At 40.5% G+C, this 6,030-nt stretch overlaps 1 pseudogene; it reads left to right on the forward strand.

Annotated features, from left to right (window-relative positions):
- Window positions 1–3,728: 3,728 nt before the first annotated feature.
- On the forward strand, window positions 3,729–5,819 carry LOC148411279 (general transcription factor II-I repeat domain-containing protein 2A pseudogene; annotated as a pseudogene).
- Window positions 5,820–6,030: the final 211 nt, after the last annotated feature.

Raw genomic sequence — 6,030 nt, forward strand, 5'->3', positions numbered from 1 at the left:
ATGACCTCCACCAAATTTTACGAAGTTTCGATAATGGGCGTGGCCTCTACGACCATTTTCATTCCGAAGCTTTATCTGTCCAGTAAAAGTTGCTGTAACTTGACCCAGATGATCTGATCTTCTCACAATTTCACACATTGGATAAAAATATTCTCCTGAACATATCGACAAAAATATATTCCAGTTTAAAGCTAGCGCCACCTAGTGGCTGCAAAAAATGTCATTGGTCGAAAGATTACAGTCAATCCTGTTTGGTTTGACCTACAGCTATGAAACTTTGTAGGCAAATGAAGGACTGCAAGACCTACAAAAAAGTCAATAGAAGTGATGTGCTAGGATGTACAGAAAAATTGTTATGAATTTTTTTAATTAAAGTTTTGTTCCATTCTTAGACATTAGCTGGTCTCAAACTAGTGCCTTTTTCTCTTAAATGATTCACCCCATTACCTTCAACTTTGGCATGAATCATTATCCAACTGAGGGGCACACATAGTCCAAATATCGTGAAGATCTCTTGACATAAAAGATGGGGGCGGAGCTTCCAATTATGTTTAATACTTCCTTTGCCAAGAGTGACAAAAATCTTAATAACTCAGCTATGACAGCTTCAAACCATCTGAAACTTTCCTGGGCCTTTAAAAGTAATGCAATAATACAGCTATGTGATAAACTTTCAAATCATTTACAGCGCCACCCAGTGGCGGACAAAAATCTTATTTTTTATACTTTTATGTACTGTGAAATGCCTGTTTGACTAAATGAACTAAAAAATGGTCAGAAAAGCTATGACACATTGGAACATTAAGGTTCTCAACTTTTATGACTTTTCATTAAAGGGCGTGGCCTCTATGCCAACTCAAAATCCGATGTCTCGCGAAAACGGTAAAAGTTGCTGTAATTGGACCTAGACCATCATATATTTTTAAAACTTCATATATGGGATGGGAGTCCAATGTGAAACACACCTACAGGCCTATTTTTTAATCATAGTACGAGCGCCACCTAGTGGCAGCAAAAAATATAGCAAATCCTTAATGTTTTTATGTACTCTGCTGAGCCCCTTGAAGTGACATCCCTTAAATGTTTTTTGAAAAGCCAGTGGCCATGCCTTATGCCCTCTGCAAATCAGTACGATGTTTCGACAGTGAATGTGGCCTATATCGCATTGAAAGTCACAAAATTGGAACAATAAAAGCTGCAGTAACTCCACCCACATTGTCCCACCTTGTCTAAATTTTACATATTTGGTAAGAGTCCTGCACTGAAGTCATCTACAACTACTTTTTCATCGTTCATAGTCCTTGTTCATACCCCGACCTGTTAATACCCCAACGTGCACAGGTCTGCGAGGGCCCTTTATAGCTGCTTGCAGCTCTAGTTATTATTATTATTATTTACTGTGCAGCGCTTTTCCATTTTTGAGGGCCTAAACATGCACGAAAAGTCACCAAAATTTGCACATTTGTCGGGCCTGGTGAAAAATTGGATATTTTTGTGTTTCCCAAAACAATGCAAAAAAAATGGCTCTGCAGCGCCACCTAAGGTCGAAAAAGTGCACCTGGTCCCGGCCCGTTTGACCTAGAGCTACGAAAAATTTTTGGCATATGTAGGACCTAGAGACCTACAAAAAAGTCAGCGCGAGCCATGTGCTCAGATGTACAGAAAAAGAGTTATGAATTTTTGAATGTGCATTTTTGGCCCATTTTTGCACGTTTGTAGGTCCCAAACTGCTCCTTGTTTCTCCTAAACGCTTTACTCAATCACCTTCAAATTTGCTGTGGTCCATATTCACACATAGGGGCACAAGTGTGCGAAATTTAGTGCAGATCCGCTGACATATATGATAGGGGCGTGGCTTCAAATAATGTGTTCAATTTTTCCTTCGCCAAGAGGGACAAAAATCTTAATAACTTTGATGTACTAGCTTAAAAAAATCTAAAACTTCATAGACACATGGAAACTTATGTCTTTAACACCTTTAAAAAAAGTTTTTTTAAATACCTACTAGCGCCGCCTAGTGGTTGATTAAAATGTCATTTTTTACACTCTCATGTATTGTGCTCAGTCTGTTTGAGTAAAACAAATGAAAATTGGTCAGAATATCAATAAGACATGGAATATTAAGGTTTTAAAATTTTACGACTTTTCGATAATGGGCGTAGTCTGCACGCCACCTCAAAGTCAGATGACTCGCCAAAACGAAAAAAGTGGCTGTAATTGGCCCCAAAATGGCCTTATGAGTGGAAAATAGCCTCTTACTCCCGGCCCATTTGACCTAGAGCTCCAAAAATTTGTAGCCTTATGTAGGACCTCAAGCCCTACAAAAAAGTCAGCGTGAGCCATATGCTCAGATGTACAGAAAGAGAGTTATGAATTTTTGAATGTGCACTTTTGGCCCGTTTTTGCTCATTTGCAGGTCCCGAACTGCTCTTTTTTTCTCCCAAACGCTTGACCCGATTGACTTCAAATTTGCTGTGATGTTTTATCTGACTGTGAGGCACAATTGTTCAAATTTTTGTGATGATCCGCCATCAAATATGTTGGGGGCGGGGCTTCATATTATGCCTTTGATGATTACTTTGCCACATGTGAAACAAACCTTTATAACTCAGCTTTCCAAGCTTGGAAAAATCTGAAACTTCATATACACATGAAGACTTAAGCCCTTAACACAAGTGTTTAAAAAAATATTCAATTGCTTATCAGGCCATCTAGTGGCAAACAAAAATGTCAGTCTGATGTCTCGCCAAAACGAACAAAGTTGCTGTGTTTGGTCCCAGATGGTCTTATCTTTTCTAAACTTCATATATTTGATGGGTTTCCAATGCGGAATACACCTATCAACGTATTTTTTGTTATAGTGCGAGCGCCACCTAGTGGCAGCCAAAAATATAGCATTTTTTAAACGTTTTTATGTGTTTAGCTGAGCCCTTTGATGTAATATCGCTGAAATTAAGTCTGCAAAGCCTCTAGACAGCCCTGCTGACCTCCACCAAATTTTACGAAGTTTCGATAATGGGCGTGGCCTCTACGACCATTTTCATTCCGAAGCTTTATCTGTCCAGTAAAAGTTGCTGTAATTTGACCCAGATGATCTGATCTTCTCACAATTTCACACATTGGATAAAAATATTCTCCTGAACATAGCGACAAAAATATATTCCAGTTTAAAGCTAGCGCCACCTAGTGGCTGCAAAAAAAGTCATTAGTCGAAAGATTACAGTCAATCCTGTTTGGTTTGACCTACAGCTATGAAACTTTGTAGGCTAATGAAGGACTGTAAGACCTACAACAATGTCAATAGAAGTGATGTGCTAGGATGTACAGAAAAATTGTTATGAATTTTTTTAATGTGCAGTTTTGTCCCATTCTTAGACATTAGATCAAGCATGTCAAACATACGGCCCGCGGGCCGGACCCGGCCCGTTGGATGATTTAATCCGGCCCGGCATAAATTTCTGAGTATGTCAAAAAAAGAAGCGAGTCTCTAGCTCATTTCGATCAAAAGTTATGATTTTTTAAAATAAATACAAACCAAATGCTCCCTCTGGCCGCTAGGGGGCAGTAAATGTGTAAAAGAGCTCACGTCCAGCATGCGGCACTGACACGAGTTAGTACCAGGAAATAAACATTCACAACGTGATGTGTCCAACTAAAAATGAACCGGCAATCTTGCTTCACCATTCACCACTACTAAATAAGTTATCGGTCAACACACCCTTCCCAAAATGGCACTGTCAAAAAAAAGAAAAGTGGACACGGAGGGTGCAGGGTTTTTCAGGAAAAATGGACTGAGAATTATTTATTCACAGAAGTGAATGCAAAACCAGTGTGCTTGGTATGTAATCAGCAAGTTGCAGTGTTCAAAGAGTTTAATATTCGGCGCCACTACGAGACTCATCATAAAGACAAGTATGACCACTTGAAAGGACAAATAAGGAAAGACGAGATAAACAAATTGGTCGCTGGTCTGAAGAAACAGCAGTCTGCTTTTACACGGAGCCGCGATATTGCTGATGGGGCTGTAAGAGCCAGCTACATTATTGCCAACGAGCTGGTGCAGGCATCCAAGCCATTTTCTGATGGTGAGTTTGTAAAAACATGCATGCTGAAGGCTGCAGAAGTCGTGTGCCCTGAAAAGAGACCTGCCTTTGCCAATATTAGTCTAACGAGGAACACTGTCGCAGATCGGGTGACAGAACTCTCAAGTGACTTGAGCAGCCAATTGAAAGAAAAAATCAAATCATTTTTCGCATTTTCAATTGCAATAGATGAGAGCACCAATGTCACAGATATTGCTCAACTGGCAATATTCATTAGAGGTGTTGATGAAACTTTGACCATCACAGAGGAGCTGCTTGAATTGGTGCCCATGAATGACACCACAACAGCAGATGACATTTTCAGTGCTCTCGTTGGAGCGCTGGACAAAGTGGGAGTGGACTGGTCCCGTGCCGTGAGCCTGGCGACCGACGGTGCGCCATCAATGGTGGGGAGAAAGGCAGGCGTTGCCACAAAATTCCGTGACAAAGTACAGACCGCAAATGGAGGACAAGAGTTTTGGGCATTTCACTGCATTTTGCACCAGGAGGCGTTATGTTGCAAAACACTCCAAATGGACCATGTTATGAGCGTGGTTGTGAAAACTGTCAATTTCATCAGAGCTCGTGGTCTAAATCACCGCCAGTTTGACTCATTTCTCAGTGATAATGACATTCGTGCTGGCCTACCATACCACACTGATGTGCGCTGGTTAAGCAGAGGTGCAGTACTCAAGCGCTTCTTTGAGCTACGAGGCGAAATTGGACAGTTCACGGAGAAGAAGGGACGCCCAGTAAAGGAACTTAAATGCAAGGAATGGGTGCAGGATCTTGCCTTCATGGTTGATATTACACAACACTTGAATACACTTAACACTACATTGCAGGGCCGTAACAGAGTTGTAACTCAATATTACGACAGCATAAGTGCGTTCAAGATGAAACTGTCACTGTGGGAGACGCAGCTATCCAGCGGTGACACCACGCACTTCTCTTGTCTCACAGCTGTGCGTCCGAAGGCACCGGACCGTCCCGATAACGATTTGGATAAATATAAAGACAAAATAACAGATTTGCTGCGAGAGTTTGAGCAGAGGTTTCAGGTTTTCAGTGAACTTGAGAACAAATTTGGCTTTTTTCGCTCGCCATTTACAGTGAAGCCTTCTGATGTGCCAGCTGACATTCAGCTCGAGCTTATTGACTTGCAGTGCGATTCCGCTATGAAGGATAAATTTGGGTCCGTGGGATTGGATACGTTTTATCAGTATCTTGTGCTAGGTTACCCCAAATTAACAGCCATGGCTGCAAAGGTTCTCTCCATGTTTGGGACTACTTATCTTTGTGAACAGGTGTTCTCCGTGATGAACAATAATAAAACAAAGCAGCGCTCAAGGTTAACAAATAAACACTTGAATGACATTGTTAAATGTGCTGCTACTCAGGATTTGACACCTGATATCGACGCACTTGTAAAGGCAAAAAGATGCCAAGTTTCAGGAACCAGCAGCAGCACGTAGACTGCAGGAGTGCAGTGAGAGAGAGAAAAAAAGTGTGATGACACGACATTTGTTTGCACTCATGAATACAGATCATTGAAAATAAGATGAATCTGGTTTCATATTAAAGACAATTAATATTGTGCAGTATATTCTCAGCTTCAGTAGGCCCAGCCTAGTAGTTTGATCTGATGTAGTATCTTACTGCCCATGCACTGCTAAAACTTTTATTTTGTATTTCTTTTTTATTTATTTCAAAGCAGTATGACAATTAAGGCAAAAATATTTTTTTCATAGCTCCCACTTGAGTTTGTTTAGTGTGGTGAGTTGGTTCAGGTGTAAAACTGCATTCACTCAACTGTTAAAATAAACCAGTTGTTAACACATTCAATGCCAAACATGAAAATCATTTTTTTTCCATTGTTTGTGAATAAATGTGTTGTGCTTAGAAAAGATCCCTTGTCATCCATGATTATAATATGTAGGGTAGGCTA

This window comes from Hippichthys cyanospilos, chromosome 15, assembly GCF_059441005.1.
Source record: "Hippichthys cyanospilos isolate Australia breed blue-spotted pipefish chromosome 15, RoL_Hcya_1.0, whole genome shotgun sequence".
NCBI classification, from domain to species: Eukaryota; Metazoa; Chordata; class Actinopteri; order Syngnathiformes; family Syngnathidae; genus Hippichthys; species Hippichthys cyanospilos.